The sequence below is a fragment of the Camellia sinensis genome, chromosome 9 (assembly GCF_055761805.1).
Source record: "Camellia sinensis isolate YWXY chromosome 9, ASM5576180v1, whole genome shotgun sequence".
Taxonomy (NCBI): Eukaryota; Viridiplantae; Streptophyta; class Magnoliopsida; order Ericales; family Theaceae; genus Camellia; species Camellia sinensis.
This window is the reverse complement of record NC_138969.1, coordinates 65,967,100-65,993,387: the sequence shown is the minus strand read 5'-3', so window position 1 is coordinate 65,993,387 and position 26,288 is coordinate 65,967,100. Positions and strand designations below refer to the sequence as shown.

At 37.2% G+C, this 26,288-nt stretch overlaps 1 protein-coding gene and 2 long non-coding RNA genes across 6 annotated transcripts in view; 1 reads left to right on the top strand and 2 right to left on the bottom strand.

Moving 5' to 3' along the window:
- The window catches only part of LOC114318589 (disease resistance protein At4g27190-like), a 157,598-nt gene extending 148,005 nt beyond the window's left edge, over positions 1-9,593 (top strand). The window contains exon 10 of the transcript XR_014339902.1: positions 8,454-9,593. The gene's annotated coding sequence lies outside the window, so the exon portion shown is untranslated. The remainder of the gene's footprint in view (positions 1-8,453) is intronic.
- On the bottom strand, positions 1,874-24,183 carry LOC114320583 (uncharacterized). Of its 4 annotated transcripts, none has more exons than XR_014339908.1 (7): positions 23,644-24,182; positions 5,333-21,258; positions 5,076-5,123; positions 4,715-4,803; positions 3,736-3,781; positions 3,589-3,643; positions 1,874-2,145 (listed from the first exon to the last, which is right to left on the bottom strand). It is a non-coding gene; the product is annotated as an uncharacterized LOC114320583 (long non-coding RNA). The 4 variants fall into 4 exon arrangements; XR_014339906.1 differs by having other exon boundaries at positions 4,715-4,883; positions 23,644-24,181; XR_014339907.1 differs by lacking the exon at positions 1,874-2,145 and having other exon boundaries at positions 3,388-3,643; positions 23,644-24,183.
- A 494-nt stretch (positions 24,184-24,677) lies between these two features.
- On the bottom strand, positions 24,678-25,662 carry LOC145799110 (uncharacterized). The gene is made up of 2 exons (XR_014341120.1): positions 25,457-25,662; positions 24,678-24,992 (listed from the first exon to the last, which is right to left on the bottom strand). It is a non-coding gene; the product is annotated as an uncharacterized LOC145799110 (long non-coding RNA).
- Between the last annotated feature and the right edge of the window lie 626 nt (positions 25,663-26,288).

Below are 26,288 nucleotides of genomic sequence, written 5' to 3'. Positions count from 1 at the left end.
CCAAAGAGTCCATACTTAGATTTATGTTAGGGAATCCAAAGTGTCCATACTTAGAATCAATGCATGTTGATTCGAACATGCATCCACTCAAAGGCTTAAATGTATATGGGGTGAATCCATCAACATATATTAAAGACTTTTTTTTTGCTTTTTTTCCGATATGGGACCATTTTATTTCAAAAAGTTCCAACAATCTCTCCTTCAAATGTAAACTTATACAACGGGCAAAGTTTTCACTTGAGTCTAATTTACTACACTAACGTTGTGTCTTATGCCTTGTAATGAGGTTTGTAAGAAGTTACTCCTTCAGAAATATAGTTGAACTATCTTATACAACATTTCAAAAACATAAGATGATTATAAAAACATGTGGGAAAAAATGTTTCTTTAGCAATGAATCCTTAGCAATTGATTCTTATATTTATCTCAAGTGAACATGAGGACCAATGATATTGAGGAAATAGAAAATGACACACATTAAGAAGACATAGGATCTCTATTTAGAAATAGAAATCTATTGCATGCCCCTTTTGGAAAAAAAGTGCTTTAGTCACTAGGGTAATGTCCAAGCAACTCCTATATAGTTTATGGTTTATATGTCCAAGTCCACAAATATTGACAAACAACATTTATTCATACATATCAACATCATCAATTAAGGAAAATATTGCAAGCCTTATTTTGAAGGAAGTTCTTAGTTACTATAGAAATATCCAAGCAAATTGAATCCTAATATGTGGTCAATTTTAGTTCTCAATCAATAAAAGTCAAAAGATTAGTTCCAAAACCAAACCATTAAACTCTAGTGAGCATGCTTGTAACTACAAAGGCAACAACTAAGTCTACCTACCATGGAATTTGTAAGCCATCTGAGCTTACTAATTTTATTACTTCTCTTCCTTCTCCTAACCAAGAAATCTTCCAAAAGGCTCCCACAAACAAGATATATGTGGAACACAAAAAATTGAGAATTTGTTTTTAAAAAAAAGACATGTACTAAATCCATAAACAAGCTAGACGTGAAACACATCAAATTTTGATAGCATGAAAAATGACAATTATTGTCCATCTTCAAATTCCTAGCTCCAACATTGAGTACAACCTAGCATGTCTTGCCTTGCCACCCACCAAAATATATATGGTTTTTGTAACAAGCAACTAACATTAAGGATTAGCCCTATAGGTGGGTTACCAAATGTAATGTCTATCCCCTACCAATTTATATATATGTATATATATAGTAGTAAGCATCCACCTTACTCCATGTTTTGTTCACCAAGGACCATCCAAAAGCACATGATAATTGCCTTCCACTTTCTTTCATTTTTCTTTTTCTTTCTTTTTTTTATGAGCAAAAAAATTACTCTAATGATATAAATCAAGAAATGAAATACATCAATAAAGCTGAGGGAAGTGCAGAAAAAATCAAAGCTAAACCAAAACGAGAGAGAGAGAGAGAGAGAGAGAGAGAGAGAGAGAGAGAGAGAGAGAGAGAGAGAGAGAGAACAAAAGCAAAACTTATTATTTCTGCACAACTCAAAAGAGCAACAAAAAAACTCTCAAAACTCCCAAATCACACTGAAAGAAAATTGACTTTTACCGGCATTTCAAAAATGCTGCTAGGCTTGAAAAATGCCGCAATAGGTTTTTACAACGTTTAATATTTTCGTCGTAGATACGATTGCCACAATAGCTTTATAGCATTTCAAAAACGTCACAGTCTTTGACACCTACTTACTTTTCCGTCACAATTAACGTATATGACATCAGTTTGCCAAAAGACACTACCTTTCTTGATGACATTTAGTGGTGTTTTTTTAAAAAAATGCCCCCCACCCCCTTTTTTATTTTTAAGAACACATGGCCTAATTAATTGAGAATTAATTGAGAATTTATATAAAAGAACACAAATTGGCTCAAATTTGAATTATAATGCCAAACTGAAGACCATAAAATTCCGCTATCTCCTTGGAGATTTAACCCTACAACTTTACAAATCTCAATCATGTATTGTCCAACAGTTTGAATTTTCTTCAAATCACCCCCCATTTTGTTGTTCAACTGTGCAAACCAATCTACAATCCAAATCTTTACTTTGCAACCAACAGAAGTCAGTTTGTTGATACTAATTATCTTCATAACACCCTGTTCCAAAATAAAATGAAAATGAGCACACCCGCTCAACAAAACTTGTTACCATAGTTTGGAAAAACAATAATTGAGGGAAAATTTTCAACTTCCACAACAATAAACGAGCACACCCAATCAACAAAACCTGTTATCAGTCACTAATAGCTAATTATCCCAATTGCTTTATACCGAGATGAAATTATATACTTGTTAGCAATTTCTATATATCACTTTATTAAAACCAGCACAATTAACTACACACAAAAAAACACTCGCACAGACTAAACTACTAATAAATCTGCAATGACTACCCTTATGTTGCTAACAACTTTCCCCATCAATAATAATAATTAAATGCTGGCACAATTTAGAAGCAGTAAAGAAATTGATAAATTGTGATGCTGATTCCTTGTCCCCCATTGTCTATATGTATAAAGTTTTCATAAACAAAAATAATCCCACACAAAGAAAGTAAAAAAGAAAAAGTCTTCTCACTCACAAGACTATCACTTCTCTGTTAATGGTAAATAACCATCTGAACAATTCAACTTGTTACAACTTTTGATTGAATTCAATGAAAAAGTAACTACTTGACAGCAATTAGGTTTTAACAAGAAAACATACACGTCCCATGATATTTAAATTGGAATTCAAGACCCATAAAATGCCCAAAACCAACAATTACACTTAAACCCTCTTGAGGGTTTACAGATAAAGCCCTTATAATCATAAAGATCAAAAAACTTTCAAAATCAAAGCCAAATCCATAGCAGAATCCCAACCCAATTTGCAGAATTTAATCATTAGAACAATAATTACCCCCCCCCCCCCCCCCAAAAAAAAAAAAATAAATAAATAAATAAAATAAACCATCACAAATTGAAGCAAGCAGTCTAACAAAAATTAAATATTAGCAGATGTATATGACTAATGTTATTAATGCTAAAAAGGGATTCATTTGAGGTTTACCCAGAATTAGAAAACTTGTTGAGAAGTTGAACCTGGGCGTCTCAGGGATTTGTGGGTTTTTTTGGAGATTTGGGAGACGCATGAAAGAAAAAGAAAGAAAGCAACCCTTTTTTGTGGTGGACAATGAAAAAAAAACTTTTAGAAAGAGAAAATCTAGAGAAAGATCGAGAAAGAGGAGATCGACAACTGTTATGACATTTTGTTGTTCTTCCCAATTGGAAATGGACAACCCTTTTTTGGTTGACAATGACAAATCTTTCATATGCAATAAGAAATCCCAAACATCAGTTAATCAAACATTCACATTTATTAGTCCTTTTAACCTATAAGGCTTTGTCTCAACAAGCAATAATCTCTCTACTTATAAAATAAGAAATCCCAAACATTAAAGGTATCCCTTAAACAAAGATTAATGCCCAAGCAACTTGAGGCCACTATAGATGAATTTAAAAAAGAAAAAGAAATCAGTCACACTGCAGTCACTATTACCTCCCCAAGGCCAAGTCCAACCACATGTTTGGTTATTTACCTAACAGTCACACTGCTGCAGAGAGAATAAACAGCGAAGAAATCAGCCTCTTGTTCTTTTTTGCTATGATATTAATAACCAAGAGAGTAACTTGATAAGATTCTTACAACATTTTTTTCTTCTCCAAATCGCCAAATTACAGAGGATCTCAAGCTGAAAGAAAAATAGACATTGGAACAAAGTATGAGTGAGTATGCAATACAATAAAAACCAACCATGTTCATCCTGTTCAGTAAAGCATTAACAGAAATGATATTCCCATTCTCTTTTAAACTTTTCACTCTATTTTTTGTCTTTTGGCCTCTCACAAGTGGAGTGTGAATATCATTGCTCTACCTTATATCCAATAAAAAAAATCAAATATTGTATATCCAACAATCATGAATACTGTCAAGAATATAGCTGTCCAGAATAAATACACCTCAAACATATGACCCTTTTTTTATTTGATTGGCAATCTTCATACTTCCCATTTTCAAAAATTTCAACGAATATACTTTCTGAAATTTGATATTTTGTTAACCATCTCACCAAAATCAAATTTTGATATGAACCACAAATCCAAAATAACATTTGAATTCTGAACTGAAACACGATATAAACTCCCAAGCATGAATTGTATCAAAATATACTAGTGACAAGCATAAAGCATATTATATGGACTGCAGAAATAACAAGATTAAATAGAATAAACTTCAGGCCACCAAAGGGTGTCTTTTCCCCTTTTTTTGATGGACCATGATCTAGGTAACTCAACAAAAAATAAAAAATAAACCAAGAGTTGAATGAACAATGTTAGAAACCACTAAACACTTTAAGATGCAGAATGAACTTTATAAGATAATCTCTTGTAGCTTCACAAAATAAAAAGCCAGATCATCTACATATAGTTGGTTGCTATTGTATAAATTACATTTTTTCTTTCCAAGCAATTGCAAGCAATGAAAAATAGTAGTTTATCAATTTAAATGGGAACTACACTGAAACGATTATTAGCAGAGTCAGAAAGCAAGCAAATGCCAGAATGAGATTCCTAAACAAGGCAAAATAATAGACTAGAGAGAGACAGATCAGATCTAATATTACCATATTAGCAAATCAGAGAGAGAGAGAGAAAGCAGATCTGATCGAAGAGAGGGCAGATCTACATCTCTTCATCGTTGAGCTTCTATTCACTGTTTCCAACGATCCACATAAAAAAAATCAAACAAATATCTTCAATGAATTTACTTCATAAAAATTGCAGCAACATTTACTGCATAAAGAAACATGGAATCAATATAACAATTAGTGACAAATTCACAACCAAACCAAAAATTTGAAAAACAAAATCAAAAACATTTTACATACACTATCAAAAACACCAATACTTAAAAAAGCCTTACTCTGGATATGCCTTGAACATAGAGAGCAAGTTTAAGGAGAGAGAGAGAATGATGCTCAGTACCTTTATGCCAAAGTGTAGTGCCGAAATGCAAGCAGAACAAATCTAAATCTGAAAGAGAGAAGCAGAAATTTATAAGCAAAAAGAGAGTGAGACTCAAAAATCAATCAAAAGATTAATCAATATAGTTCTGAACGAAAACAATCGATCGATCAATTGATTGAAAGACAGTTTTGACAGGGGTTGATCTCAGATCTGTGTTCTCGGATGTATACAATCTTAAAAAAAAAAAGAGATAAATAAACGAATTAAATACTCACAAAATCGAAAGAGAGAATCACAAATCTGGACAATCAACCTTCAAATCTGCACGAATCAACCTTCAAATCATCGACAACCATCATGGATCTGAGAGAGAGAGAGAGAGAGAGAGAGAGAGAAACATAGATCATTCAACCAAGAGTGGCCGAGGGCTTTCAACCTCAAGAGCCTTCACAATATCTTCTGTTCAAACTCGATATCGAGGAAACTGAGAGTTTCTGAACATGGTGGTTGTACAATTTGATGAATCTGAAGTGGAGAGAGAGAGAGAGAGAGAGAGAGAGAGAGAGAGAGAGAGAGAGAGAGAGAGTTCTGAAAAGGGAATCTGAGTTTCAGAGTCTGGAGTGAGATGGTTTTGAAAGGTCTCCAACGGCGAGAAGGTTTTAATATGAACCGGCGTGATCACTACATAGCTAAATGACGTTGTCTGACCTAGATGTAAGACAATGTTTACAAAACGTTGTGCTCGACTAATCAACAAAGACGTTTCAAAAATGCTATATTATAAACGCCGTGCAATGTACTTTTTCTTGTAGTGTCAAGAACAACCCTCAGCCTTAAAAGCGACAACACAGCCTTATTAGTTCTAACTTAAGGCTTCCCATAGCAATAAAAATATTCTTCATGAAAGAAAGACCTCCCTAGACAGCAAAACAGCAACCCTACACCACCAGCAACATCAAAGAACATATCAGTAGCAACAAGAAGAACAATAAAAAAGAGCCAAGCCCCCTTCGCACCTCAACCATCTTATCAATTCAATGTTTGTCAAGGCAGCTTTGAAAGAAGCTTCAGTTTGAGTTTCGTGATCCTGTCAAGTAGCTGATAATACCAGACACTGGGTAGTTAACAATAACAAAACAAGCTTTAGCCCAAAGAGCGAAACACAAGTTTAATAGGTGAATCACATCATGAACATGCTATTCTGAGTGGTTAAAGACAGTAGCATTTTGAGCGAACCAGATAACCATGTAGAAGAGGGTCACCCAAAATCGTTTCTCAAGGTTCCGAAAAGGAGGATCAAACCACCGCATAAAAATATCAAAGAGAGAGGCAGGGAAAACCGAACAAACACCACCCGCACTGGTTTAAACAACATGACCAGCGTTCCCAAGTGAACTGACAGTGAATGAAGAGATGGTATACAGATTTGACAAATCTCAAACACATTGGACAAAGCACTTAAAACTCATTTAGGATTACCCCTATTAGCTAAAAATTTCTTGAGAGGCTACTTTACCTAGAATAGCTTGCCAACAAAATATTTTGACTTTGAATGGGCGAAGATTATTCTAGAAAAGAGATGCGACTTGAGAGGAGAAACCTCAAAACCACAAGATAAATTTTCACAGACAATATAAAAAGATCTAATCGAATAGGTTCCATTATTTTTATCCCACTTCTATTACAGCTTATCCTCCATATCAAGAGTGAAGCAAAGCGAATTAAGTATTCATTAAATTATCCAAAAGGACATTCTCCCAAACAAATAAACTCCTCCTGAATTGCAAACACCACTTGTTCAAGCTTCCATCGAACAAAAGAACATCATTATTTCTGAGACAAAATCAAGAATAGTCTAGGAAACTCATCTTTCAAAGATTTATCACTGACCCATAAACCATGCCAAAACAAAACTTGATGTAGACCCCTGAACCAATCACAACAGAGAATCCCTCTTGAACAATATTACTATTTGCAATGCAAAGACATACTTGGGATCTACCAACATTAAGGTCTTATTTGATAACCCTGGTAGGAGTTGGGATTGGATTGGTAATTTGATAAGTTTCACATAGTTCGTGTTTAGTTGCACACCCAATAAAAAAACAAAAAGGAAAAAAAAGGCATGGATAAACAATCCCATTAAACAATAAATACCCAAAAATGCATGAATTAGGAATACCATGGGATGAATTTGTACCATGAGAATGTGTAGCAAAAGGCAATTTTGCCTCTGTAATATATAAACAATAAAATCAACTTTTATGTAATGAGGTCTTAGATGAAATTTCATATATTTAATCCAGACAGGGTTGTATTTTTGGTTGAAATGGGATGGTGTTCAAATTCTATAAAGGACGGGCTGTTCAACTTCGAGAACTTAGCTAAGGTCAAGGCCAATGGTATTCTATTGTACAACTACTTAATCATAATTGTAAAAATTTATGTATTATTGATTGATGTTTATTGATTTCTATTACAATGATTCATGATTCCTATATATAGAAGAGGGTGAGTGTGTAGTAGGTAAGGAGTAGGTGAAGTGGAGGTGGTAGTGGTGTAGTGGGTTAGGTTTAGTGGAGTAGGTGAGGTGGTAGTGGTGTAGTGGGTTAGGTTTAGTGGAGTAGGTTTAAGTGGGTGGAGTAGGTGGAGAGTAGGTGGTTTTTAACAGCCCCCCGCAAACTCAAGGAGGATAGGAACTAACCAACTTGAGTTTGAAGAGAGTAACAAAACAAGAAAATACATAAAAATAAAAGAGGATAAGAGACACTGTATGGTCGTGTCAGACCATTGGTGAAGACACTGGATGGTGGTGTCATAACGTTGTAGAGGACATTGTATGGGGGTGTCATAACCATGTAGAGGACACTGTATGGTGGTGTCATAACGGTGTAGAGGACACTGGATGGCGGTGTCAGACCGATGTAGAAGACAGTTTATGGGGTCATGTCGGACCGTTGTAGCAGACACTGTGTGGTCGTGTCAGACTGATGTAGAAGACAGTTTATGGGGTCATGTCGGACCGATGTAGAAGACAGTTTACAGGGTCATGTCGGACCGTTGTAACAGACACTGTTGTGACAGTTTACGGAGTCTTGCTGGACCCTTGTAGAAACTAACCGGAATCAATGTCGGGACAGTTTACAGAGTCTTGTCGGACCCTTTGAAGGAGCGAACCGGAATCAATGTCGGGACAGTTTACTGAGTCTTGTCGGACCCTTGAAGGAGCTAACCGGAATCAATGTCGGGACAGTTTACAGAGTCTTGTCAGACCCTTGAAGGAGCTAACCGGAATCAATGTCGGGACAGTTTACAGAGTCTTGTCGGACCCCTAAAAAGTCGCACCCTCAAAAGGTGTGCCCAATCTTTCAAAAGGCGTGCCCAATCCATAAAAAGACGTGCCATCAAAATGCGTGCCCAATCCATAAAAAGACGTGCCATCAAAAGGCGAGCCCAAGTCATAAAAAGATGTGCCGGACATGATGGCGAGGCACGTGAGTGCCTTGGCTGGCGCGCCCGTTTGTCGTCTGGCGTCAAGTGGCGCGCGATACGCGTGGCTGCCCCGTCTATTTAACCAAGGTTGATGCTGAGGCTGAGGCAGACAAAAAACTTCTGAAAATCCTCTGAAAAAAACTCTTCCTTTACTGAGAGAGAAACTCTGTAATACTCTGTAACCAACCCATCTCTGAAACACTCAGCAACATGGCCTCTTCTTCCCGTCCAGCTACCCAGAACATGGCCTCCTCTTCCCGTGGTCTGCTCACGCTCTTTCCAGAATTGAACGAGTCCACAAGAGAAATAACTGGTGCGGTGGCCAGTGAACCTCAACCAAACACCTCTAGTTTTGCTCCGTTGAACTTTCCGATGCGGTCGGTGGAGCAAAAAATGGCGGTGCAAACTGATATTGAGGCCAATCAGTATACTCTGAAGTCATGTGTGGAAACCATGACTGCGGTCACAAACCTGTCGCACCGGCTGCAGAGCAGGACAAATGAGGTGCAACAGTTAAACTCCCAGCTGGCTCTGCTCCAACGCATGTATAAGGATGCGCAAGCAGAGATAAGTGTGCTAAAGACAGAAAACAAGGAGCTGAAGCGGAAGGCCACCGTGATGTTCCGATTTGGAGGTCCACCATATGCTGTAGTGGAGGAGCAGGGAGGAGGCAACTTGCTTGGTGGTCTAGGAAGCACGGAGGCAACACCGGCAAGGACCACCCAGGACGGAGGCAAGAAGAAAAGACCGGCGGCTGAGTAGAGAAGAAAAATCCCACTGTGGGTGTGGTAGTTTTGTTTTTGTTTGTGTGGGTTTTTTTTTTTTTTTTTTTTTTTTTGGATGTAAAAGTGTGATCGGGGTTGATCCCCTGATATGAATAAAATGACAAGGTTGTGGAATGTTGTTGGTGTTATTTTGTGGTGTTGTTTTGTTTAATAAGAAAAATAAAATAAAAGAAAATAATGGATAAAGAAAATAGAGAAAAATATTTGTGGATGGGTGATAAGAAAAACAGCAGTGTGATTTTTTTTTTTTTTTTTTTTTTTTTTTTTTTTTTTGGTGGAATATAAAATAAATAATAATAAGAGAATGGAAAACGGGTGATGCTTACTAACAAGGGATAGGGAAAATATATTATAATAAAAAAATATATATATATATATATATATATATTAAAATAAAAGAAAAGGGTGAAAGAACGTGGATGAAATAAATTAAGAGAAATGAGAGATATGATTAAAGTGGGTTTGAAAGTGGGAAAAGATGAGAGAGGGCGATAGAGTGGGTGCATGATGATGATGTTGGGTCCATGGAGAGAGAGAGAGAGAGGGATGTCCAAGAAGCTTGTGCTTTTGACAGTTACACATTACCCAAGCTGTATGTGAAGATGCATGTTACTGTCTTACACTTCTGCAGGCTTGGTATTCTTTGTGGGGCACTTGCAACACGTGACATTGAAAATTGTATTCGAAAATGATGACATCTCCAACATGAAACGTCTTGGAAGCAGCCCAGGCCTTGTAATCAATATTCCCAATGATGGTTCAACCAGCGGAGTCCCCAACCTTGTACACTGCTGCCATTGAAACCTTCAAGCCAGCAAACATGGCTACCAACAACAGAGCCACAGCTCTACACCCCACACCCAAATCCATGGCTAAGAGAGAGAGAGTAAATCGGGAAAAAAACAGCAGTGACGAGCAGAAAAGCAGCGCCAGAAACGCCAACGACGACGACGAGTAAGAGTACAACCACGGATATGTGAGAGGCGAGGTGAACGGCGATAGAGGCTAGACGATGATGCGGGTGCCGCCGCCGACATAGCGGAGGAGGGGTGTAAGAAAATGTTGAAGAAGTCAAGGTATGTGTAGAAAATAAGCGGAATAGGTTGAGGTCTGGCGGGCGGCCAAGGCGAGGTTGCCGCCCGCCGGTGAAGCGAGAAATACTAAGGTCTTAACCTTGCTCTGATACCATGTAAAAATTTATGTATTATTGATTGATGTTTATTGATTTCTATTACAATGATTCATGATTCCTATATATAGAAGAGGGTGAGTGTGTAGTAGGTAAGGAGTAGGTGAAGTGGAGGTGGTAGTGGTGTAGTGGGTTAGGTTTAGTGGAGTAGGTGAGGTGGTAGTGGTGTAGTGGGTTAGGTTTAGTGGAGTAGGTTTAAGTGGGTGAAGTAGGTGGAGAGTATGTGGTTTTTAACAATAATAGTACAACTATTTTTGTTTAATAGTACAACAACTATTGTCTTAGTACTGAAGTAGCAAGGAAATCTTCAGCTCCCCTTGTTAGCATAAATGCCGCCTATTTTTGTTTGCATTCATTACAAAGTAAACTAAGCCTAACTAACCACGACATACTCAATGCAACCAACAAGCTGCATACCTGGTCTTGAGAAGTAGGTTCATTCCTGTCAGTAGCAAGAGCCCTCAAGTTTGTTTTAGGTCTAGATTGATTTTCATGCTAGTTCTTGCTCTAGCATGAAAGTTCCATTTTAGAAAAGGATGACATACCATGATACTTTTTGTTTTAACTTGTATTGTATGTGGTGCATCTGTTCAATATAAATTAAGACCCTTTTCTCTGATTGGTTACTCCTCTAGGGCTTAGCTCAACCATCATACACCTTTTACTCTCTGGCTCTCTCCACTTGTCTCTCTTCATCATCTCGGCTTTTCAACAGTTTTTCTCTCTCCCCCTCATCATTTGTCTTTCACCCTACTACTCAGACCACAACTAAGAAAGGTTTTTTAAAACTTCAAAACCCAGATGAAGTTTCTACTTTGGAAAAACGGAATAGAATGAAAACCCACCTATAATCACTCACCGTTAGTGAATGGAGAATTGAATTATAAAACGGCCACGTAAAAATCTTAATGCTCACATTTTTTTTTCTTGACAAAATGTCCCAAGGACTTCACATTTTCAAGGGAAAAAAGCCTATTTCTCATCCTATGACCTAAACAAGCCTTACTAAATTTCGAAGACTCAAAAAACAAAAACCAGAAAGAAGCTTCAATTGCTTAAGGACGTATTAAGCACCCCAAAAAAAATTTGAAAAACTTATTTTTTTAGTTAAAAATTTTCAAGAGCAAGACGAACGTCATTTTATCATCAATTCCTATATTATCAAAATCATCGGTGTAAAAAAGGGTGAGAGAGAGAAAGCAGTGAGGTGAAAAAGTGATGATGTGAAATGCGGAGATGATGCAAGGGAAAAAGGTTCAGGTGACAATAATTGTCGTCACATCGCACAATAAGAAGATAATGTGTCATTATTGTCATTTGCCACCCATGCTTTTCCATTTCTTCTTCTTCTTCTTCCTCCTCCTCCTTTAATGTGATTAATCGCATTTTTGAACACTAGAATTATGGCTCTTGTTTTAATGAACATAACAAATTTTAGAGTACAAATAGTTTTATAATTAAGTTTGGACCTTTGTTGTTGCTCATTGGAAATAGAGCCCCTTTTGGAAGGAAGTGTTGTAGTCACTATGGAAACGTCCAAGCAATTCCTTTGTAGTTTATATGTCCAGCGAATATTGACAACAACATCTATTCGTATCAACATCATTAACTACGGAAAACATTGCAGGTCCTTTTCAGAAGGCACTGCTTTAATCACCATGGAAATGTCCAAGCAACTCCATTATACAGCTTATATGCCCAACAAATATTGACAACATCTATTCATGTCAACATCATCAACTAAAGAAAACAAAAAGAAAATGACAAGCAAGATTATAACTACAAAGACAACAAGTATCTACAAAAAGAAAATGACAAAGCAAGATTGTAACTACAAAGACAACAAGGGCCAATCTCCCTCTCTCTCTCTCTCTCTCTACAAAAAGAAATTGACAAAGCAAACAAGGGCCAATCTCTCTCATTTGTTTAGGTAAAAGAAGGGTTGTCCTTATCACCTCAAAATCGTCCATGTGAGTATAGTCTTCCACCATCTTAAAGTTTCAAAACCAATATACCACTCTCTCTCTTTCCCTCAGCCATGGAATTTGTTAACTACCTGAGTTTGCTACTTTTACTTATTCCTGTCTTCCTCTTCCTAACCAAGGAAACTTCCAACAAGCTCCCACCAGGTTCCATGGGATTACCCATCATAGGCCATAGCCTCAGCCTTCTACATGCCATGCGAGCGAACAAGGGTGAGGCATGGTTCCATGAAAGAATAAGAAAGTATGGTCCCATTTCCAAACTCAGCCTCTTTGGAACTCCTACGGTTTTTCTCCATGGGCAGGCTGCAAACATATTTATATACACGTGTGACAGCAAGACATTTTCCAACCAGCAACCAGCATCGATGAGGAGAGTCTGTGGTGAGAAAAATATACTGGAGTTGAGTGGCAAAGATCACAAGCGAATAAGGGGATCACTTGTATCCTTTTTGAAGCCTGAAGCATTAAAACAGTATGTTGGGAGATGGATGAAGTTAGAAAGCACATGGAGATGCATTGGCATGGCAAAAATGAGGTCAACGTATGTTGCAACTACTGATGTAAATTTCAAAACTCTAGATTTAAATCCATAGTTTTGTCTAGTAACTAGTCAATAAAATTATAATGAAATGAAGATGGTCCTTTCTTTACAAAAGACAGCATTCTTGGTTCCAAGGAAACATGTAAACAAGCCACAGGAGTAATTATCACCAGACTCGACCACTGCCCTCAATGAAATGTTCCAACCAAATAGAAATTGAAAGCAAATAAAGAACTTTTCTAAAAATGTGCAAGCGAAACCAAAAATAAGTGCTTTTTTTTTTTTTTTTTTTTTTTTTTTTTTTTTTTTTTTGCAGCGACAACTTGATTCGACGGAGAGAAGACAAAATGGGAAGGTTTTTACTTGGCAGACAATAAAAAATAAAACTGTGTTCACAAAAAACAATATAAACCCTGATACAAGCACAAAATAAGTTCTAAAACAAGAATCCTATAAATATTATAACTCTTGTTAGAATGTGTTAGAATATTTCCTATTTATTCTGATGTATATTCAGCCTCCGTTTGGGAAGTGGGTTGACTTTTTGGCTTTTTTTTTGGCCATTTTAGCCTGGGGCTAAAAAGCCTGGTTTGGGAAAGGCTTTTTGGCTTTTTTGGCTTTTTGGTGAGGTGTGTTCATGGTAAATGACCAAAATGCCCTTGAAGTGATTTTAAGAATGTCAACTCCTTCACTTCTCTGCTCCACGTCAGCGTCATTGGAAATTTTATTTATTTATTTATTTATTTTTTTAATGAGCTGTTTTGGGATTAGGGGTATCTTTATGGTTTTTTTTTTTTTTTTTTAATTTATGTTTTTGTCATTTTTCTTTTTCTATACATTACTTTGTTCTTTTTCTTTAATTTACGTTTATTCCTTATTTATTTTTATTGGTATACAATAATTTGTTTTTATTTTTCAAAAATGGGTTTTCATGTGTTTTATTTATTTGTAAATTACGTGGCAAATGCTAATTTCTGTTTTTATGTTTTTAATTTTTATTTTTTTGGATGAGGCGTATTTTTGTGGTTCTTTTTTTTAAATTTACGGTTTTGTCATTTTTTTTTATTTCTATATATTAATTTGTTTTTATTTGTCAAAAATGAGTTTTCATGTGTTTTATCTATTTGTAAATTACGTGGCAAATGCTAATTTCGGGTTTTATGTTTTTATTTTTTATTTTTTTCGATGAGGCATATTTTTGTGGTTCTATTTTTCAAATTTACGTTTTTATCAATTTTTTGTATTTCTATACATTAATTTTCTTTTATTTTCCAAAATGGGTTTTCATGTGTTTCATAGGATAGTTATAAATTACGTGGCAAATACTAATTTCTGTTTTCATGTTTTTATTTTTTTACTTTTTTGGACGAGCCGTATTTTTGTGGGTCTTTGTTGTAAATTTTCAAAATTGTCATTTTTTATTATTTGTATACATTAATTTGTTTTTATTTTTGAAAAATGGGAAAAAAATGAGAAAACATATGAAATGCATGTTTCCTATTTGAGAAAAATCTAATTTCAGCATTCAGATTTCAGGTGAGGCACAACAGTGAGATTTATGAAGAAAATAATTTTGATTTTAGATTGGGTGACAAATCAGGATGTAGAAATTCTAGATTTCACAAAAAATTGGCAGGAAAAAAAACAAAAAATGTGTTTTGCAGAGAAATCATAGGGTGGTAGATTCAGACATTGTAATGTGAAGAGCACCTCCAATAATCGTTAAGAAAAATGTGTTTTCAACCACTAATCGGCCGTGACGTCTAGTTTCCATCACAGATTCAAAATCGGAGTGAGGTTTTGCAGTGAGTGCCACAGATATAACGATGGCTAAAAAATTATGCAAACCGAAATGAAAAAAATGTAACCCAAATAAGTGGAGGAAATTTTTTTAAGCAGCAATAACAAATGGTTCCAAAGATCAACCGAGCAGATTGGGTTGAAGGATAGGGCATTACGCAAACAAACCCCGCCCCCCCCCCCCCCCCAAAAAAAAAAAGAAAAAAAAAAAGGGAAAGCAACCATTACCTTCAAATTCCAGATTTTTGAGAGCCTGAGTTGCAGGGTCGCCGCAGATATGAACTCCGGTGGCGCACCAATGTCAGAAGTATCGTCGTTCTTTTTCCCCTCAAGCGCCGTTTGGATCGCCTTGTTTGCTTCAGCTCTAAAGTGGATGACCTAACTGGTGCGAATGTGTTCGAGGGTGTGATGGTGTGAACATCGACCCAGGGGTAATTTGGTAATTTCACCCCTCCTTGTATGTAAGTTACACCCCTGAATGTGTTTTTGTCGGTTTGTGGCTAATTTAGCCAATTCTATCGTGTAGTGGCTAAATTAGCCCAGAACTCTCTTGCCAAACGGACCCTCAGTATTCTTATGTTATGCCTTAGGGCATTCTTGTAATTATGGTGATAATTTAATATAAAAGGGGATGAGATACCACTCATACTAACTTTTTCCTTCTCAAAACTAACATGGTATCAGAGCCTCTCTAAAATCCTAGAAACCACAACCCTACAGCCACCTTCACACCACCACCGCACCACCACCCCAGCTGCAGTCCACAACACACCAGACGCCATCTCCCTAGGGTTTCGCTAGGACTAATCACAGCCTCCTGGGACCCAACAGTCCTAGTCGCACCCTCCCAGGACTTCAGCAGCCTTAGCCGCAGCCTCTGAGGGCTTTGCCAGCACCCGAGGGCTCGTCGGAGCTCCCCTTTTCCCAGCCCAAGTCTGTCGGCAAGCTTGGAGGTTCAGTCAAGTGGGTTTTCCTTCCTCCTCAGGCTGCCAATAGCCACTTAGGAGCTCTCTGGTTCAATTGCCTCTCACTTCTCTTTGGTTCAGTGGACTCTTTCTTCTCTCTGAGTCGTTTATCTCTTGGGTCTTAGTCTGGGTTGCATTGAAGTTCTTATTCGATGATCATTAGAGCTTCTCTACTCATGTAAATTTTTTTTTTTCTCCTCTCAGTTTTTTTTCTTTTCTGTCTTCTTCTAAAAAAAAAAAAAATGCTCTCTTAAATTCCTTTTGTTCTGTTTGGTATGTTCTCCCACCTTCCGAGTTTGTGATTACACCAGTGTGTGTTGTGAGGGTTCCTTAGTAGAGTATTTATGGCAGAATTGACTAGTGAGTCCACTGCTTCACAGCCTACTCCTCAGGGTACGAGTCCTGGTTTGCCTACTACTATGACTGATTCCCTCCACCCTGGCCAGAAAATCATCACCTCTCTTTTTAATGGTCAGAATTATCTAGCGTGGTCGTAGAGTTTGACTATATTTTTGAAGAGCAAAGGGAAGCTGGGATATGTTGATAGGCGAGTTCAGGCCCCCAGTCCCACAGATCCGGGTTATGATCAGTAGGAGATTACCAATTCTCTTATCATGGGCTGGTTGATACATTCCATGGTTCCGGAGATTGGTGAGGGATACTTGTCGATGGACACAGCACAGGATATTTGGGAGGCTGTGGCCACTACGTATTCCTGCAAAGGTAATTTTTCACAGACTTTTGAGTTATGACGCTCCATTGACAGATCCGTCCAGGGTGAGATGACTATCCTCCAGTATTTTACTTTCCTTAGCAATGGGTGAAAGAGACTTGATCATCTTTAGGACTACAAGCTCGTCTGTCCCATTGATTCTACTGGGTATCGGAAATTTGTTGAACAAGTGCGGGTCTTCAAGTTTTTGGAAGATCTGAATGTGGAGTTTGATCCTGTTAGGAGTCGTGTGCTTGGTATGGATGTGCTTCCTTCTCTCCAAGAAGCATTTGCTTATGTGCAGAATGAGGAGAGTCATCATTCTGCTATGCTTCCGTTTGCCTCTTCTGATCGATCTGCCTTGGTTTTTGCACCCTCTTGAGATGGGGATCATGGTTCCCGTCCTCCTTCTAAGAAGGATACTCTTTTCTGTGACTATTGTTGTCACCCTCGCCACGCCCGTGACATTTGTTGGAAGTTGCATGAGCCGCCATCTGGGGGTCATGGAGATCGTTCTGGGTCTCGAGGGGTCGCTTGGGTCAGTCTAGAGGCCGAGGGCCAATGCCCGAACTCATCATTCTGATACAGTTGAGCCACAGTCCCCCGCTCCGGTTGTTTCATCTACTGATACCTCTGAGTTTTCTACTTCTGAGTTGAAGGTTGCTCTTCGCCACTTGCTAGACCTTCGAGCATCTGGTTCATCTTCAGGTAACTTTGCTCATTTAGGTAACTTAGCTTTTTCTACAAGTGCTTTCCTATCTCATCAAACGTTGCCTTGGATTATCGATTCTGGTGCTTCTGACCATATGTCTGGGTCTTCTGATTTGTTCTCAGCATATACCCCTTCTTCAAGACAGGATAAAGTTCGAATTGCTGATGGTACCATTTCTTCTGTGTCAGGAAAAGATGTAATTCATGCCACTACTTCCATTCCTTTGTCTTCTGTACTACATGTTCCCGATTTTAGTGTTAATCTTTTATCTTTGAGTCGTATTACTCGGGACTTAACTTGTAGTGTAACCTTTTTTCTTAATCATTGTCTGTTTCAGGACCTTATCACGAGGAAGATGATTGGCAGTGGTAGAAACGAGAATGGTCTCTATATCCTGGATCAAGCAAACAAGCGAGCTCATTCATCCATTCAGTTACCATCTACAAAGGAAGACCTATGGCTGTGGCACCGTCGTCTTGGGCATCCATCTTTTTTGTTACTTAAGTATCTTTTTCCTTCCGTTTTTTTGAAAAATAATGTTTCTGAGTTTGACTGTGAGTCATGTCAACTTGGAAAACAACACAGAGCTTCTTTTGCTCTTTCTATTAATAAAAGTGTAATTCCTTTTTCGTTGATTCATTCTAATGTAGAGAGGGTCCCTCTCGTTTTGTGTTTTTAAAGGATTACCGATGGTTTGTCACCTTTATTGATGATTGTTCTCGGACCACCTGGGTGTATCTTATGAAGGACACGTGAGGTTTTTTCGGTGTTTCAAAATTTTCATAAAATGATTTGCACTCAGTTTTAGGCAATTGTCAAAATTCTACGCTGTAATAATGGGGAGGGAGTACATTGACTCTGGCCTTGCCAGCTATTTTTCCACTCATGGTATTATTCACCAAACTTCTTGTACCAATATCCCTCAACAGAATGGTGTTACAGAGCGTAAAAACCGCCATCTTCTTGATATTGCACGTTGTTTGTCCTTTGAAATGGTGTTCCTAGATCATATTGGAGGGAAGCTGTTCTCACTACAGCCTTCCTCATCAATTGTTTGCCTACCCAAGTCCTCAACAAACACACTTCTCTTCAGGTCTTGTTACGGTCCCACTTGTCTGGTTTCTTCAGTCCTCCCAAAACCTTTGGGTGTGTGTACTTTGTTCATAACCACTCTCCTACCCGTGGTAAGTTGGATCTTAGGTCTCTTTGGTGTGTTTTCCTTGGTTACTCCACCACACAAAAAAGCTACAAGTGTTATCATCCCCCCTCTCGAAAATGATTTGTCTCTATGGATGAGTCTTTCTTTGAGTCTCAATCCTACTTCCTGTCCTCCTCGGTGTCCTAGTCATTCCTTCAGGGGGAGCCTTGGCGGGAAGCAATTCCTGTGTCACTACCATCAGTGATTGAGCAGGTTGAGAATGTTAATAGTGATCCAACTATTGAGAATGTTGAGTCTGACTCCGTAGTGAAAGATTTTGAGTCTGAATCCACAGTGAAAGACAGAAAAGTTTATGTCAGGGATAAGGATAGAAAACAAGTTACTTGGGTACAAGAAACCAGATTCTCCACTGCTATCTTCTCCTCCTGATGAGTGTCCAGAATCCTCTTCTTCTGATGAAACTCCAGGTAAATCTATTCTTTCTGATCTAGATGTCCCCATTGCTAAAAAAAAGGGGTTAGGTCTTGTACTCAACATCATATTTCTCATTTTGTCTCATACTCTAATCTGTCTTCTTCCTATAAAGCTTTTCTGTCTAAAGTTTATTTTGTGAGTCTTACTTCTAATTTTCAAGATGCTCTTTCTACTCCTGAGTGGAAGCATGCCATGATGGAGGAGATGAGAGCCCTAGCTAAAAATGGCACTTGGGAATTGGCGGAGTTACGTAAGGATAAACGACCTATTAGATATAAGTGGGTGTACACAGTGAAGCACAAAACCGATGGTTCAATTGAATGTCACAAGGCAAGATTGGTGATCAAGGGCTTTAAGCAGACTTTATGGAGTAGACTACCAGGAGATATTTGTTCATGTTGCTAAGATGAACTCTGCCAGAGTCCTTTTCTCCCTTGCCTCTAATCTCAACTGGCCTCTCCATCAATTTGATGTGAAGAATGCCTTCCTTCATGGAGATTTGGAAGATGAAGTGTACATGGACATTCTCCCAGGCTTAAATCCAAAGGAAAAGTGAGCCGACTACGCAAGTCACTTTATGGACTCAAACAGTCGCCTAGAGCTTGGTTTGAGAGGTTTACTCAGGCCATGCTGTGATATGGTTTCAAACAGAGTCAAGTTGATCATACTTTATTCGTGAAACACTTCTCATATGGTAAGACGACAACTCTTATTGTTTACGTGGATGATATTGTACTCACAAGGGATGATGTTGAGGAGGTTCCTTGGTTAAAAGAGTATTTGGCCAATGAGTTTGACATCAAAAACTTAGGCAGCTTGAAGTACCTTCTCGATATTGAAGTTGCTCGGTCCAAAGATGGCATCTTCATATGTCAAAGAGAGTATGTGATTGATTTTCTAAAAGAAACTAGGATGCTTGGAAGTAAAGCCTAAGATACACCACTAGAGCCTGGACTAAAACTTAGTGAGGATCAAGGAGGCGAACTTGTAGACAGGGGGAGATATCAGCGGCTAGTGGGTAAGCTTATCTACTTATCCCATTCGCGTCTTAACATTGCTATCGCAATGAATATGGTTAGTCAGTTTATGCATGCTCCACGTGCAATAGTTATGCGGATTCCGAGGTACTTGAAGTCTTCTTCGGGAAAGAATCTCTATTTCTCTAAACATGGTCATCTTAGTGTGAAGGCATAAACAAATACTGATTGGGCCAGATCAATCACTGATAAAAAGTCAACCTTTGGCTATTGTACCTTTATTGGAGGAAATCTAGTTACTTGGAGAAGCAAGAAACAGAATATAGTTGCAAGGTCCAATGCAGAGGTTGAATTCAGAGCTATGGCTCAGGGTGTGTGTGAGCTATTATGGATTAGACTACTTTTGAGGGATTTGGGGATTCATCAGACAGATTCTACGCTGCTATACGGTGACAATACGGCAGCTATCAATATAGCTCACAATCCAGTTCAGCATGACAGGACTAAGTATGTGGAGATTGATAGGCATTTTATCAAGGAAAAGCGCACTAGTGGCTCTATATGTACGCCATTCGTGAGGTCTGGGGACCAACTAGCTGATGTTCTCACCAAAGAATTAGGGAATAAACTATTCCGTGACATTCTTAACAAGCTGGGCACAAGAAATATCTTTGCATCAGCTTGAGGGAAAGTGTTAGAATGTGTTAGAATAATTCCTATTTATTCAGATGTATATTCAGTATTCTTATTTTATGCCTTAGGGAACTCCTATAATTATGGTGATAATTTAATATAAAAGGGGATGAGATACCACTCATACCTCTAACTTTTGCCTTCTCAAAACTGACAACTCTCACATATTGAACCCATTGTGTGACTTACCATGTTTGATTCTTCATAAGCTCGGTCAATTACTTCACTGCCAAAGTAAATTCAGTAGATTCTTCATGTCATACAGTTCTGCGTCTCTGTTAAGGGACCCTTTAGTAACACCATTCATCTCTCTCTTCTTTATCTCACATGATGCCAAGAAATTTGATTCCGTACCTTCTGAAGTAAGACAATGCCAGATCTCTACTTTCTGAAGTTTTTTACATTTTGATAGTAAATTCTTCAGACTAACTTTTGAAATATGAACCATTTCTAATCTCAATAGTTTCAGTCCCCTTAGACTGTTGGCAATTTCAGGAGACAATTGTTGAGTTAAGACCAAGCCTAACAATTCTAGGGCTTCTAGCTGCTTGCAGTTTATGCCTGTCGCTACAATGATACGAAAAAATGTCATTATTGCATAAAACTGGACCAATTGACATCTCCTCCCTCCTGTTCCAGTAGCGGATTGCCCTTGAAAATCCTTCATGTTTAATATTTCTCCCAAGAGGTAGGGAGAGTTCTCTGAGCCCTGTTGAACTACACTATGAACAATAAAATTGAAGCATAACTTGCATGAATTATGAACAAAGAAATTCTCTTGCACTGTTAAGATTTTTATGCTTTCTCTTGCAAATAGTCCAAGTCCTTCACTAGTTGCTCAAATTAAACCAGAAACATCTACTGAATAAATTAGCAAGGAGATTATTTCTCAATAAAATTAAGGGCACCTTGTTGTCTGAGAACTAATATAGAGTGAAAGAAAATTCTAAACCTTTTTTTTTTCAAAAGGAAAAAGGAAAAACAGAAAGTAATTTATCTATAACTTAAAAGTACAGTTGTTTAATTGTCTCCAGGTAATGGTGGCTTACTATTCCACTACTCCTGCAAGTACCCCACCCAATTAAAGGCATATTCCATGTATTTTACTTAGAGAGAAACAATATAAGCCAAATCAGTGAGAGCAATTAGAACACAAAAGGACAACATAAGTTGGCTGTTGGAAAGTACATGTAATGTCTATCTGAATCATCAGTCGCCGAAGAAAAATTATGCAGGAAAAGAATTATTATCTGCAAGATTCATATGGTAGTATAAACGTTGCAATAAGATCAACAGATCGAAGAAGGCATGTAACATTATAAGAAACCCCTATTTGATAAGCACTAAGTCATAGGTGTGATATGACTTTAATATCCTTTGAACTTAGAGAAAAGGCCAATTCTTATATTAAAAAAATCTTCTTCTTTTTTTTGTGGTGGTTGGGGGGTGGGGGGGGAGGGGGGTTATCTTGAGGCTGTTTTTGCAACCTACTCTTAGATATGAAACCGAGGAGATTGTAAGACTTTAGAACATTAACGGCTTATTCTCCCACATGTTAGAAAAGAATTATCTGTTTTAATCACCCATCCTGATTCCTGCTTAATATTTCAGTCTAAGCTTACTATCACATAGCTAACTGGATTTCTTTCCAACAAGCCTTAAGGCCCTTAACCTAGCATCCAAAACCCTTACAACCTTGTTGCATAAACATAAAAAATAAATAATACATAAAAAAATAAACTCTAGCATCTTTTCAAAATTTCCACTAAATAATCAAAATCAAATTTTCCTTATTATACACAAAGATTAAAAAAATTTCTTCCATCTGTTTTCATTTTCAAAAGCCAAAACCAACAAGCTTTCAACTACCTTAACCCTCCACATAATGAATTATATATGCAATATTGTTTCATTGGACTCCACATAATGAATTGTATACAATATTATATTATTGGGTAGCACCCTACCACATCATAAACAAATACACATCAAAGTAACAAAATAAACACCAGGAAATATAACATACACATGCATATAAGGAACAAGTAAAAAATCTGTACCAGAGCAACAAAAATTATAGAATTGCTCCAAAAGATGAAAACCCCACTCTTTCCACTGCCTCTCAGCAGCTACCAAATTATTCTCTAACATTCTAACATCCCAAACAATTCCCATTTTTTTCAATTTTCTCAATTGTTGGTTTTCTCTCAAACAAATATATTAATCATCCTTCAAACTACACCCAACACTTTTTCAAAGAAGTTATCAAATGAATTTTATGTTGCAAAATTGTTTACTCCATGCCTTGTAGTTTGATAGATAGCCGCCAAATCTGTGAAACACAGACAGAGAAACTACCAAATAGATGAATACATACATCACATACAAATTACTACGAAATTGGGGTAGCTCCTGTGTGGGAGACACCCATAACCACTGTTGCATTTGTATTCAGTTTTATACTTCAAATCACATTAGCCATTATTTTTTTTTTAGATACAAATGCAATTCCATGAAAGGACTATAAATTTTTAATCAACTTCATTTTTTGCAAGTATTTTTCTCAATGTACCCTAACCCCGAGCCGGGCCTATCGGCACACCCCAATTCCCATACCTTTCAAAGTTTTATAAGTCATTATCCAAATTCAGAATTTTCCAAAATTACAGCTTTAGACAAATTTAGACAACCTGATCTTTTAAGGAAAAAAATAGCTAAATTAAACGGGTTTCAACCGTATTTCCACAAATTTCAGATTAGAGACCAAATCTTTAATTTCAGTAACACTTTTGTGCCGTTGGCATTAACTCAGTATTTAAATGGGGTTTTTAGTTTAATTAAGATTTTATAAAATAAAATATATATAATATTTTCATGGTAATACACAGAAATTATTTCGGCCCGACACACAATGATCACATAAAAATTTCTCTAATTTCACAAAGAAATTTCATCAAAAGACCTTAGCTAATAAAAAAAATATTGCACCTCTACTACTACCTAAAATTGGAAAGGATGCTTTACTAATTTTTCCTACTTAAAATTTCACCAAATTGACACCAAAAAATTTGGGAAATTCTGAATTTGGAGAAATTGATGTACCTTTCCGTAAGATAAAGAAGGTGATGATCAGTCGATTGAAGAAGCCCAGAAGGAAACACCATTCTGGTAATCGAAGTAACCCTAATACCATCTTCATCATCATCGTCACGTCTATACACATCCATAACACCACGAAGAAATTTCATCAGAAACGCCTTCTTGAAAGGGTTATCTTCGGATCCAAACAGCCTCCGACAGCAATCGCAGTTGAGAATAGTAAAAATCGAGGGTGTTGTCGCCATCATCGCCGAACAAATGATCGAAACAAACGCGTCCCGAAGATCGACAAACCAAAGAAACGGTGGATATCAAGAACAAGGGGTGTTTGTTGGTGGTGATGACGGAGCGTGTGAGGTGCCACGCTGCATGGTTGCCACTTAGAGGTGGTTAATATGGGAATGCGTTATTAAATGAAAATCTACCTAAATAGGCAATGAGAAAAGTTAGGATGACGAAAGATTTATGTTTTTTTGAATTACTTGATTAGTGTGTGGTGTTTTATTTTAAGTATAATTTAAAGGTTATAAATCTTTCATGATTATTTTCATGAAAGATTTTTCATGATACCTAACATTGCTGATATGCAATTATCAAACCCCACCAAAATGTGAAGTAAAATTTCTCAAATTTGTAATGCTATTATCAAATTTAATTAAAAAATTATTACCATGGCTACATTTGAAAACTATATTTAAATATATAAGACCCCAAATTACATGATTTGGTTTAAAAAAATATTTAAAAATCCTGTACCATTGTGAATAAATTTAAAAATCTAAATTATAAATCTCTAACATTACTCTTTCATTAATGACAAAAAATTGCACATCAAATGTTCCCAAATGAAATACCTATATATGACCAACCAACATTACTCCATTTGATTTGGCCACACTAGCCAAAATTTAAAACCAAAAAAATAAAAAGAGGACCAAAAAATCGAAAACAAAAACAAAAAACAAAAAAAAAAATGATGGCTATAATATCACACAACAATCGAATCTATTTTTTTATAGATCATTTATACAACGATATTTTTGAGGATGTTATTTTATTAACCACAAAACTCTAATAATCCAGCGCACAAAGGTCTTGCCTCACATAATTCACAATACTGAAAGTTGCCTAAAGCATATCATCTAGTTGAAAGAAAAGATATACAATCCAATATATAGCATTAACATGGTGTATTAAGAACAGGAACTATATTTCCTGGGAATTAAAAAAGCATATAAAAAAACTATATTGAATGTTCCGCGGGCTGGGAGTGATAGGTGCGGCGCCTCAGCTGTGATTCTGGAGTGGGTTGCTGCAGAAAAATTATTGTCGGATAGTTTGGATCAACATATCTGCCAAAATGAAAGATAAAAATCAGGAATTATGGAACCACAATAGATAATCTTCAGCTATATCACTTGCCTTTTCTGGTAAATGAAATCAAATTGAGGCTCGTCTATAGGCCAACTACTAGGGGTCAGAATTTTCTTAAGAAGGCTCTCTCAGACCTCTCTCTTGATTCTATAGGTAGTGGTATATGGTTATTCTTAGTTGGAGTGATTTGTTTGGATAATTCCGTTAACGAACAAGACCTCAAACCTGCTAACAGCTATGTGAAGGTGTACCCTCCACAGCTAGCTTCTTGGAGGACCATGGCCCTTTAGGCCAAGGGAATTGAGGCAATAATGGGTTTGTGATGCCATTAGATGTTCTGGGCCACCTTGAGTTCTTGGGGGAGGTGTGATGCTAGTTCCTGAGTAAGTAGCTAAAGCAAGAGGGCAAATAATACTCACTAATAGGAACCAAAGTCACTTACGCGTGTCTCATCATTTCATCCACTGGAGTTTGTGCTGCTTGCAAAGGATCTGCACACTGCTCCTCCCTAGAAGCATATTGTTGGCTATACTGCCTCACTGACTTGATCAAGTTGAAAAATAGAGGGACAAATGTTCCACAACCCCCTTCCTTGAAGAGGATCTTGAAGGCATGAATTGAGTACAGTGCCCTGTGCTAGTCATCTGGGACGACCTGGGATTGGTCAGGATAGGAATATGAGTTTTAATCTTAAATGTATGAGGCAGAGAACAATGTGAGTGAACACAGAAAAACATTTGAACACAGAAAAACATTGCAGACTTGAAAAAATGAAACAAAGATAAAAAGTGTACTTACAGGCTCCACAAGTCCGGAAATATTGTTGCACAAGAATATTGGTTGGTTAAATTTCTCATTGTGGATGTGGAACTGAAAATATAGCAAGTTAAAGATCAGCATGAGGTGAATCTATGCTTCTATATAACACACCTAAAGATATCAAATCTGTGCATAACCCAACATAGAATAGAATAACATTAACAGAAGTTTTAATTTCCTCGCCACTGACTACAACAGGCTCAGCTTAACAAGTGTAATCCCCGTCACTTGGGGTCTAGTACATTATTCTATTTTCTCTGTTCAACTTATATTAACCCATATTCTTGCTTGAGTTTAATGAAGTTGAGTCATTTCTAGAAGCCTCGACTTAAAACCTGTTTTGGCATCCTTCTTGTCCTTGTAGCACTGTAAACTCGGATCAAGTCTATAAACACTTATCCATCTCAACATTTTCATTTCAGTATTTTTTTTTAATATGTTATTCCTTAAATGTC